The 12,558-nt window shown below is 38.7% G+C and overlaps 1 protein-coding gene across 6 annotated transcripts in view; it reads left to right on the forward strand.

Annotated features, from left to right (window-relative positions):
- The window catches only part of NCOA2 (nuclear receptor coactivator 2), a 186,427-nt gene that overhangs the window by 57,894 nt on the left and 115,975 nt on the right, over nucleotides 1-12,558 (forward strand). For all 6 annotated transcript variants that reach the window (XM_027697197.1, XM_027697603.1, XM_027697282.1 and 3 more), the window contains one exon: nucleotides 7,585-7,818. The gene's annotated coding sequence lies outside the window, so the exon portion shown is untranslated. The remainder of the gene's footprint in view (nucleotides 1-7,584; nucleotides 7,819-12,558) is intronic.

A 12,558-nucleotide genomic window follows, 5' to 3' on the forward strand; every position in this document is an offset into this window, starting at 1 on the left:
TTATACTGTTGGTTTGCAAACTCTTTCTCACACCTTCTATAAAAGCAAAATAGTCCTTTTCTTCTTTTTAAATTCAAAATAAACTTATAATTGGTTTATGGGGTCTTGCACTCAAGTTGATGCCATTTCTGTCTGTCTGGGATGCAGAAGGAAGAAATGGGGGAAAGAGGGAGCCCCTTGCATCTGGTTGGCAGGCCCAGCTCTGTAATTGCCTGGAGATCAAAGAACCATTTGATGGTGGCCGTTAACACCCTCAGCATAATATCCTCAGCTCCCTCTCTGCCCATCCTCCTGGTGCAGCTCAAAAAGTTGGCACTCTGAAAGACCTACCTCATGAACAGGAGGAAGATAGATAGGAATTAGGATTTGGCGTGTATTGCGAGTGGGGTGAAAGAAGAGGTAGAAAAGATGTGAGGCAGGAAGCCCTGGTGACACTGAAAGATGGTTTACAAAACCTTTTGCAGGCCGTTAATAGAAATGTGATGCTGACTGTCCTGCTGACATGCAAGAGGAGAAATAGAGTTAGGCATGCCAGCTGGCCACTTTTTAAAGAAAAAAAGATAAATTGCATCTAAAGATGATTGGTTTGCATGGTCAGATGCCCTGCCTATGTGCAGTGGTACCAGCCATGCCAAGGTTATGGCACCAATGTGGTGCAAGAGCTGGGAGTCTGCAGGGCCGTGGACAGGTTTGTGTACCAGTGTTTCCACACATTCCCTGCTGGAGTGGCTCCTCAGAAAACTGGAAAATGCAGTTGTCTCATTTGCAGTCATTAAGACAGCAGTAAAACTGGCCTGCCTGGTTAGAAACCAGTCAGGTAGCAATCATATTAATGGCCCTTAGCTTCCCAAAAGGGGGCTGAAGGGAGTAGTGCGCATGTGACTCAAGGAGTGGATGAGGTGGGTCAACAGTCTGTGAAAGAGAGGAGGACAGAAACATGGCATGGGGGTGTTCAGGGTGCTCTAAACAGCTGCAACGAGCATGACCGATGGTCGTAGCAAAGTGTGAAGCACTCTTTAGCTCCTTTAATTTATATGTAGTCAGAATTTCTTTGCACCCTACCTTGCATCAGAGCATGACTTCAACTTGGTGGAAGCTGCGGACTGAAGTTACCCTGAGCTGTAGATATGGTAGCTTTTCTGTGTGATTCTACTTGAAACAATTAAAATTTTTTACTCTCTTTTGAGAGTTCCAACTTACTGCATTTGTATTCAGCAGGAATCAAAGCAGTTTTCTCACTTCTGGGGGTGTCTGCAGAAAAATCCTGGAACCAAAGAAAAAAATGAGTCACCAAATTTAGTCATAAAATTGGAATTGATTTGGTTTTTAGAAGAATTGAATAGCATTTTTTGGGGAAGTTTTTTTAGAAATTATATATATGCTATATATGTTTTATATTTTAATATATAACCTGTGTATATCTATATAAATACATATGCATAGTAGTATGCTTAGTAAATTGAGTAGAATTGTCTCATTTTAAACTTATATTTCAATGCTGTATGTTCTTTTTTGACTCAGAAATTCATGGGATTAATATATAATAATTCTTTGGTTCTGTGTTGTAATTGTCACCGGAGGTAAGTATTAAAACCATTTCACATTTGGGGAGTTTATGTGGTAGAGAAGCTGTTCCTTCATATGGGTTTCATAGTGAGTTGATGGTGAGTTGGCTTAAAGGGGATAAAAAAAGGCATGCTTGTCAAGAAATCCAAAAAAATAATAGTAACCAGGCAACTCAATTTGAACCAAACTACTGAAGTTTGAAGTTACTGGTGATTTTTTTTATCTTCTTTGCTGAAAAGCTTAACCAAACTTTCATAACTGCTGCACTGTCCAGTTTGAAGTGTATTAAATGTGTGGTGCCCACTGACCAGCTACACTGGCTGAAGATGAGAGAAGTATCAGAGATTAGGAATGGGGCGTGCTCTGGCTGTCGACTGTGCTGGGGGCTTTTTTCAGTTCTTGCACAAGGATCGAGGATAGGCAAGCTTTGTTACTAGGTGCTTCCTTAAGTTTTTGAGGATGTTTTCCCACTCCTAAATTTTCTCACTGGTTACTGCTATAAATCTGTGAAATTTAGGCATTTTTAATTATGGTGTATGATATAGTTTTGCTCGATTAGCTATAGAGCACTTATTGTGGCTATCAACCATGCATTACAGCTTGGAAACTGCTGGTTGGGGAATTCAGAGATTCTTTACCCTCAGTAGGGAAGAGACAGGAGATGGCAATAGTCTCATCAGGCTGCAGAGACAGAGTTACACAGTTCAGAGGGCTTGTCTAGCTTTAACAGATGCAGTCCCCTGTCAGCAAATGTGCCTGGTTCCTAGTCTTCAGACTAGCAAGTGTTAATCTATCCATGCAGAGGGGAGAAGCATCAAAGAGCAAGTGAGAAGGTTTGGTATGGCAGGATAGGATGAATACAAGGAAAGAGACCGGAGCACAGGGATTTTTTTAATAGTAGTTAGCTGTTAGGTTGGCTCAGTACTCTGGTGTAACAGCACACTTTGAGCATTTCTGTCCAGAGTAATGTGATGGTGTTTGGGGTATTTCCATGAGAGGAAGGATTTGTGGGTTCAAATAAGAGATCTCAAAAAGGAGATTATTAAGTTTTACAAATGTAGCCCAGGGAGAAGAGTAGAAATCAGCATATTAAATCAGAGCTGTCATGCATTGAGACACCAAACTCGTGTTCCCTCACACAGCATCTGTTAGAAGATGTTCTGTGCTCCTGCTCATCATGGATTTCAGGCTCAAAATCTACAACTTCTGGAGTAAAGCACACTACTGGAATAGCAAGGTAGTGTAAAAAAGGATATTTTATTCAAAGAATCTCACAAATTAGGCGCAAACATTATAATAGAGTTTAATGATAATTATTTTGTTAAGGAAACTATGTATGACATGCATTTTTGTATGTTTAGGAGGAATAATATTTCTCAGTTCTCCTATTTTTTTATTCTCTGCTCTGTGGAGAACTTTCTTGTGTCTTTGGCAAATGTATGAATTTTATCATGTAGTTTTGAGTTTCTGAATATGACCTCAGTGAAAACCAAAACATAGTTTTTAAACAGTTGTAAAGCCCTGTAGCAAAAAGGGGGTTTTGCTCAGAAAAATAATTGGTCACAGTATATTTCTTTTCCAAGCCACAGTAATAAGAGGGGGATAACTTTAAAAGGTTTATTTTGGTACATTGCCAAGCTAAATGTGTGCCAGGAGTCATCTTCACTCTGAAATATGTCCTAAGAGCCAGTTCAATGGCCAGAGAATTCTACAGGTGTATTTGCATTTATTCTAAGGGCTTTGTGTTAGCTTTCTATGCAATATGTCCTTGTATCCGTGCTGTTACTCAGTTTTACTTTTATAACTCTCTGAAAAAAAAATTTAAATCACATGTAAGTATATAACTTCTAATTTTTCACAAATCTGAGTCTCAAGTGTATTGTTTTGAAAACATAACAGACTGTGAGTAGATTTATTTTAGTAGATAGCACATGGATTTCATACTACTAAATACCGTTTACTGTTTACTCTGTATCTATTTTTGGCACTGCCATTCATAGAAAGAAAGAAACCCAAATTTTCCTGTAGAGTACATGAAATGAGGTGAGCTTAAATATTGGTCTAAAAGAAGTGCTTATGAAATGACCAAGCATTGGTCAGTCAGAACAGTGCTCGAGGTGCTGGAAATTGCTGTAGATCCTAAGAAAAAGTCATTGGGGGACGCGAGTTGATTCCACAAAGCTGTGACACTTTGACTCACTTTGCACCTGGTGTTTCCCTCAATAATTGGTAAAGAATGGAAAAGTCATTTGACCTTAAAAGTATTTAACTGAAGCAGAATTACCTTTAACTCACGATGGTGCTAGGGATGGAGTTAGCAGAGGGTTGGTGTTGTGGGTACTTATCGTGCTTTACTGGGTTTCCAGGACAGGGGCTTTGTTTTGTATAACAATGAGCCATGAAATTAAGGATGTAGTGCCACAGCTGCTGGAAGTTGTAGGTGCCGGTCAGTATTCATAACTCACTTTTTTTTTTCTTAAATAATATGCCCAAAGTCGATAAAATCAATAGAATATAGGTATAACTTTGCTTTTCCATTTTAATCTATTTTTCAGTGTGAGGGCAAGCTGTGAGCATCTGTGTGCAATGTATTGTGGAGCAGTAACCTTAGTGTGAGAGTCTGTTTATTTGCATATCAGCCATAATGTTTTATACTGAACTGGTTGTATCGTGTTATTTGAACAGATTGAAATAAAAGAGCAAACTACACTATACATGTTGATCAATGCATGAAGTAGTTTTTGTATTGATGCTAGTATGTAGGATTTTATAGTTATATGGGATTGTAGAATTCTTTGAGGTATTTCTTGAAATTAGAAAGGAATAATAATTTGGGGATTTTTGATAATTGGAAGTTCTAGTATTGTAGGAAATTATGTTCCTTATGATGATTTAAAGAACAGCTTCCCTAAACAGACTTAATAACAGATTTAGTTTTACCATATAGAGAAGAATCCCTCATCAAGTGATGCCAGTATTGTTGATGATAGCAAGTACTCTATTTGCATTGTAGTGTCGCTTTTGTGATCATTGTATTAGTAATAGAAAGCTATTGAAGGTTTTCAAGGAATAATTTGTATTTCAAAAATGCTTCAAACTACTTAAAAACAAAATAAAGGAAAAGGGAATCTTACCTTACAATGAATTTATGGTCTTGGATGAGTCTTTGCTGTTGGGTAAGATGTTCAATACACTTCAGCCAGCTGTCTTAGGTCCTTGTAGGATACGCTGTCCTAAGGAAGATTAGTCTTTTTGTTGTTTAGTTCAGTGCACTGAGACTCACCTTTTTCTTGACATATATGACCAAGTGTTTATATATTCAGAAATCTTACATAAATACTTGCAATCCTAGAGCCTTTTCAAGCATTCCCATTATCAGTGTTTTGTGATTTGTTTTACATTAAAGTTTTCCTACTTGATGTAGTGTTGTAGCCTATAAATATTGATTTTGATGAAAAAATAAGTAGGTTAGCTTATGTTAAAAAAATGCAGCTTTTTTGGAGGTCTGCTGGACTTCAGATGAGGTTTTAGGAACACTATATAGTAGCCTGTAAGAGCAAAATATATTGCAGTTGCTTACAGTTGAGAGACAGTTACCAGTGCCTGATACTTCTAATCGCTTGGGCAATGCTGTATGAATGGAAATACTTTCCTTTCCTTTTTCTTCATTGAAAAAGTCCTTTGCCGACAGCAAGTGTTATACTCTGCCAAATGAAATAGTGCATGAAATTCTGCTCTCTTTTTCTTAAGCAGTTTTGTGTAGTTTCCATGATTGTACACTGAAGTACTGAAGTTTCATTCAACCTAATTATATTTTCCATCTTAACTGTAACTTGTGAACAGATAATTATTCTGGCCTTAAAAAAATTACATATAGCTAATATAGATGCTTGATAGCCAGTTTCATTACTAAATTGAATTCAAGATATAGTAAAATTATTTATTAGTAGTTTTTGAAGACAGAAATGAGCTTTTAATTCTCCTTTTGTTTTACACAATGAAGTTGAAGCTTCTCAGTTTATTTTCATAAGAATTAACAAACGTTCTAGGAGTGTGCATGTGGTCCCATACTTTTTTTGCCATAGATCAGATGTCTCTGGACTAAGTATAATCTCACATGAATAGTTAGTCATTCCTTAGAAATAATTATTTCTTATTGAAAAATAAATGTCATAGTGCATTTAATCCAATTATGATTTGAATTGTGTGTAAGCATGTGAGAATGTTTTTATTTTTTTCCTGATCTGCTCTTCTGGACCACGTTTGCGCAGAGTATTACAAGAGCCATTGAGAAATTGTTGCCATGTTTGCTTTTAAGAGCTCAGTATAAAAATCTGTAAAGTGGACTTTGCTCTAAAATAATGTGTTGTCTGTTTTGAGAGGTTTTCCTTTTTCTGTATTTTACTTGACAGTGTGCTGCATTTGCTAAGATAAATAACTGCTAAATTAGAGAAGAGGAAAGAAAAAGTTTCCCAGAATTTTATACAAGAAGGCTATTTCCCATCCAGGTAGGGGCAGGTGATCACAAGCAATAGTATGGTATGCAGTAATTGATACAGGGCTGCTCTTAATTAAGTGCAAATGTAAAGTAAGATGGATTTGCTTAAATTATCTCTGTTAGCTGTGTGTGACCTTCATCAGGAATGAAGCTAACCTATTTTACTTCAGGTCTTCATGGCCTAGAAGTGTTTTTTGAGCAGCTTTAGCTTTTCAGGCAGTCATTGGTACCTCTAGGATGAAAAGAACAGTATCCGAAGAAACGCTGGCTGGACTGTGTGCTGTTGTCCGATGGTGCTATTTGGACGCTGCCTGTAGGCGTGCAACAAAACTGGTGGTGGAGGCAAAGGTGGCTTGCATGGCATGGGGTTCACTCTGGCACTGTCCATCTGCAGGTGCTCCTCCTCCGTTTGACCACAGGTCTCAGGCATTAGGATTTGCACAGTTCTCCTTTCAGCGAGCTGAATGAGTTAAGCTATTAAGGGCTGAAAGGGGAGTGCCAGTAGTTGCAGTAAGGGAGGCTGCCTGGTGTTTCCCACTATAGGATGTTCCTCAGAGTTTTTAATAACTTTACAAAATGTTAGTCTTTGGGGCTAGGCAGTTGTCTCTAGCTTAATTTTTTTTGTTGTTGTTGCCAAAATAATGTAGCTATCTGTGAGAATGTGTGGAAAAAGTTATTTCTCTTTGTAGATTAAAAAGAAAAAAACAAAACACCAACAACCTTCTTTTGGAAATGCTCAACGTCCCTCCCTTCAAAACAGAGACTAGGAGTTAGATGGCAATGTGGGAAGCGCTAGTGATAGGCACTGGAGAAGAAGAGCAGGTTATGCGTCACAGCTTTGCCTTTGTCAGCACTGCAAAATTCGCAGATTTACCAAACTGTAACTTTTTAAAGATGTGATGCTTCTCGCATGCTGTCTTGAACATGCGAGAGCTGTGTGGCCTGGAAGTTGGGGGGAGGTCTGGTGGACAAAAACAATGCCTTGTCCCTCAGTGCCTGAGAGTCAGAAGTGAACCCATTGGGACACTGACATGCATGGGGTCCTAGTGTGGTCATGGCCCTAAAATACCATAGCTTGTGAACAGGGATGTGTGAGTGAGAGTTAATATTGGGGAATGAAGGAAATAGGAGGAGTCAAGGGGAGAGTGTGATGCTGCTAGCCAAGCCTGGAAGTGACTGAACCAGGAGAGATAAAAAGCCTTGAGGAGAGTGAGGGTAAGGAGAGATTTGGCAAGGGTGCTGAAGGTAGGAATGAAGAAGGACCAGGGCTAGAATCAACACGGGCCAGAGGATATGGCTTGAGGAAAACAGGCAGAGGAGTTTGTTCTAGAAGGTCCAGAGATCTTTGAATATTAAGTGAACACTCTTTGATTTCAAAAGAAGCTCCTTTAGGATGTTTTTAACCATTACCTCGGGCTAGTTTCCATGCAGAGAATTGTTTCACGTTTGGCCCTTTGTGAGGAAGCCACTCAATTTAATGGTATTTAATCACGTGCTGATGTGCTGTTTTTTCCCCACAGGACCCCATGCACAGGATGGACTTGTTCTGGGAATGAATCTGGTTGATGCGCTGGAGAAGGCTGTTCTCTGTAGTACCCCTGCCTCACTTCCAGCAGAAGTTGGGACGCACGTGGTGGACGAGGCAGGGGATTGCAGGAGGCAGGAGCCATTCTGGTGGTCTGCGCAGCTGCATGCTGCCCTGGAGAGCGGGACTCTCTTCCCGGCTGTGCTGCAGACTTCCTAGGTGATGCTAGGTAAGTTGCTCAAAATGAGCTTTTCTCATGTCTTTGCTAACTTCAGTATGTGTCTTGCTGTCTTGCAGATGACTTGAGATCTTTGGATCTTCCTTGAAAAAGTGCTGAGCACTGGTAACTGGGAGTGAGGCAGTGGGGGCTGTGGTTTGGAAGTTCTATATAAAGCGCAACGTAATGCTAAGTGCTGAGAAAAAATTAGGTCTGAGTTGTGCCAAATTGGAGACAAAGTTGTCTTCAGAATTGGAGAATCATTTTGACCTTAAAGCTGTCACTTCATTTCATTTAGTTAGGAAGCTAGGAATAACACAGTTATTCTTAGTTAGGAGTAACAGAGTAACGGTAAGACTAACCATCATGTTGATGAAGCACTCAGCTGCACCATTGAATTCACAAAAAAATCACTTGTTCCGTCTTCCAAAAAAAAATGCCAAGAGTTAAACAGATTATTGTGTAGATTAGTGGTAATTTTGTAATTTTTTGAACATGGAAGAGGTGCTGTGGAAATAGTATGACATAACTGCAACATATACCATTCCACAAAAGCAAACAAAGGCAAAGTTTAAGTTTTCTGAAACTTAACTTCTGCTATTTCCTTCTGTGAGTGCTTGCTTCTAGAGACTAGTTTGTACGATGTAGGATGATTTGGGGTATAAGAGGCACAGCATTTTTTGATGCTGTCAACTCAGATAATACATGTACATAAAACCAAAATGACATCTAAATTCATCATGCATTGCAGACACATGCCTCTTGTGCCTGGTTATTGTATCAGATACTAAGTAGACAGTGTTTGTAATGCCCACTATCAGAGTGGCTTGAGATCAGAATTTCATCTGCATTTCCTCAGGCTCGGGATTTATATTTTCCTAGTGTGACGTCCACAGCTAGCTACAATGCTGTTGTAATCAATAGATAACAGAGAATTTTTTGGCCAAGGCATGGTTCACTAAATATTGTTTTAACTTAGCTAAACTGAACGCAAAATATCTGACATTAGATCAGATTTTATGAATTAACCAAGAGCATTTCTTTGGTGCCTAGAAACATAGTGAGTGTGTCTGCCAGATAAGCTGTTACTCTGTTGCAGGGAAGAGAGGGAGAGAGAGAAAAAACTATGAAGCTTTGATAATGGCTGAATATTGTATTAAATACACAGAGTAAGAATGTACATTCCCCTTCTAGCCTGCTCACAGGGGATCTACTGCATATGGCTCTGAAAGGCTGCAGTAATGCTTTAGGTGTTGAGCAATGTAAGTGCTGCTTTCTAAGAAAACATGACATATTTTTGTTTGACTACTGCTGTGGAGTTTGTGCAAGTCTTTCTTTAAATCTTTAAAAATAAACAAAAAAGGTGGCAGAGGTGGTGGGGAGACAATCTGTGTTTTATGAGCAGAAGTTAAAAATGAAATTATTTGCTTTACCTAGAGCATTGAGAATTATGTTGCAATTAGACTGATGCAATAGCACACATTACGAAAGGATCGCACGATTTGCAGAGCCTGCTGGAGAAAAGCATGGGACTGGAACAGCAGGGGTGTTGTGGGCCTGCAGGGCAACGCGCTGGCACAGCTACACGGAGGAGATTATCAGCTAATGTGGGGACAGGAACGCCAAGAAAAATAAAAACTCTGCCGTTCCTGTGTATCCCATAAAACGGGGGGGTGAGAGGGGAGAGGAGGAGGGTGACTTGTTTTATCAATGTGCCTACTTTGTTTCATTGTCACATCTAATCCAGTATGGAAAATGGTTTCTCTTGTGTGAAAGAGAAAGAATGGAAATGGAAGCTAATAATGAGCTAATATATTGTGAATCCTGCGAATAATAGTGGAATTTTATTCAGCACACTCTATTTCTACAATAGAAGAGTAAAATTTCTTTGAGTCAACCGAACCATCTGTTGAACAAATTGGTTCAGTTTCATGAGTCTGTTACTAATTTTGAGAAGTAGATGGTATTTTATTGGATCAGTAGAGTCAGGACGTTAGTGTCCATATTCTTAAATTTTTTTACTGTTATTAAAGTAGGTCATGTTGAAGTGTTATGTTCTCACGAATACAGTAATACTGTGATTAATATTTCTAGTATTTCAAGCTTTACCTTTGCTCTAATGAGTTTTCTTCACTGTTTTTAATAAATATTACTAACAGTCTTTAAAGTTGTGAGTTTCCAGTTTTGTATCAAGTTCTCGATAATGAAGTAATTGAGCTGTTTTTAAATTGCACCTCTTCTGGAGCATTTCTATTTATATTTCTTTGTTTCTGCATTTTTTTCTACTCTGTTTTACTTATGCAGTTTGAACATTAACAGAATTTTAGTTGCTTCTGTTGCTGTTTTCTCATTTGGACTAGTTCTTTGTAGCTTCACAGTTGTGAAAAAAATATTGTAGGTGACAAAGCAGGTTATGACTTCACATGGTAAATGCCTAAGAATGTTATAGAGTCAGCGAGCTGATGTCATATGAATTAATAAAAGAAGAAAGAAGGGAGAAATTAAAAACAGTTTCTAAGATTCTGATCCTATGTGTCAGGAATGCTCTAATTTGATCTCATACACATACATGTGCCTTAAAGCAGTTTAAATTCTCAGGTACATCTCCTAACAAAATCATCACTGAAAGAAAGGAAATCACAGGTGTAATGCCAATCAAGTTTCTGTGTGCTTTACTGTTCAATATATAAAATCAATGCAAGTTCTTCTTATGTGCTACATATAACTAGCTGTAATACTTTGACACATTTAAAAGGGAAAGCTGAACTTTGAATTTAGACAGTGAATATATATTTTCTTTTTAGTACATATGTTGCATTAAAAATACAAGACTGGCATTAAGCATGTGCATTCAATGTGATTGTAAGCTATGGCATTTTCAGCTTTGTGGTCAGGGTGTCTGTTCAGAGTAGCTTACTGTATGAGGGATGTGAACAGCAGTTGAAAATACTTTGTAATGTTACTTAAAAAGTAAAGGAAATTATCTGTTAATTATGGCTAATTTTTAAGCTTTTATATGTGTTAATTATGTAGTAATTTGTCCTCTTTAAAACAGAAGATAATGAAGGCATAAACAGGAGGGACAGCAGTGTGGGATATCATTGCTTTTGAGGGATTGCTGGGCTGACGAGGAATGGAGATGTGTAGTCGTTTTCTGAAGGTGCATACGAGTATTGGCAGTGCAAGAAACTGCCTCATTGCTGATAAGATGTTCCAAACTCCCTGTGTGTTGTTTTTGTCCTTGGTGCAGCTCACTGAAGTTGCAGATGACGTTCATGAAATGAAGTGAGGGGAAACTTTTGTGGCTGAAATCCTGTGCCAAGTCTTTTTGAAGTTGTATGCAGCAGCTGTGCTTAGCTAAAGAAAGACTTTCTTTGCCTCCATCATAACATCTGCATGGTCTTTAACAGCAGAATTGTTCCACTGTGATGTGTCATTCAGCTAATCTGGGTTGCCTTCATTAAGTCTTTTTTTTCTTTTCCTTATTAGAAGTGCTCACATTACTTTCGGGAATAAGTTTTGCAAAGATCTGGACTTGAGCACTTATATGTAGAAACAGTAGGCTTCAGTCAAAAAAAAAAGTCAGAAGATGAGTTGAGACTTTGTAGCTCAGTGAGTCCCTTTAATTTGGGCACCTCTAGATGCACTTCATGAATTGGATTTTTCTGTGTCCTCCCTTGTTTGGAGGATAGGGGCTGAACATGGGGCCAGTTTTTTTGGAGATGCCACAAATATAGTATCATTGCAGCTAGCATTGGTCTAACAGCTTCCAGAAGTGTGTGGCTTGCACCCTCCATGCTGAGATGTTACCCCATCTCCTTCATGCCAGTGCTGCTGCAGTTGCAACTCTTGGCTGAGCTGGCTCAGAGAGCCAAACTAGTGGTCGGCTAACTGCGTTTTTGGTTGGGTCACTTGGCTGGCTCTTGAATTCTTTGAACTTCCTAACTGCAGAGTTGGACAAATGTCTCTGCTGATGATGGCCTGGAAGAGAGGGGTGGCAGGACCAGCCTCTTTCAGTTGTAAATTGGCTTCAAAACCGTGCCTTGACTTGAGGCAGGAAGAACGCAACCAAGGGAAGTGTTTTTAAGAAGTGCCTGAGTTCAACTGTATACTGTGTTTACTTTGAAAGTTAAGTAGAGAGAAATCAATAAATCAGATGTAATTAAATTTGAAATTTTAGCTTTAGTATATCTTTTAGTTGAAGGTTTTTGCACAAGGCCTTTTAAAGCAAACCTTTATTTAATCTTCCTTTAGTGTGATATCAAGAGGTCTGTAATTGTTTACTCTCTGTTAGCACTGTGAAGGTGGCAAGTTCCTATAGCTAAAGGGTAGGATCTAATGGTCTAAAATAAGAGGTTGTGGTCTTGAAGAACAAAACAAAGGTAGTAGAAATGCTGCCCGTTCTCTCTGTGATCTTGACAGTTAATATCATGCATTTGTATAGGGGTACTTGACTCTCAAGCAGCATGTCCCAAACTGAATCTGGAGGAGGACATTGTAAATTAAATGTGGGTGGGGGGTTTTTTGGCAAAAATTATCACATTTTATCATCAGTAATTACTGGATATGCATTTGCTTTTCAGTTGAACAGTATGATCAGTCTTCCTGATGTAACCTTGTAGGAAAATGACTGTCACTGGAAAAGCAGAGTGCTGATTTATGTAATTGTACTTACTGCAGAAGTTTGGTTTTTGAGATCCAATTAACATAAATAAGCAGAATGAGAGAAAAGGACAAGAAACATATACTGCT

Source organism: Neopelma chrysocephalum, unplaced genomic scaffold, assembly GCF_003984885.1.
Source record: "Neopelma chrysocephalum unplaced genomic scaffold, ASM398488v2 Primary Assembly neopelma1_22, whole genome shotgun sequence".
In the NCBI taxonomy this organism is placed as follows: domain Eukaryota; kingdom Metazoa; phylum Chordata; class Aves; order Passeriformes; family Pipridae; genus Neopelma; species Neopelma chrysocephalum.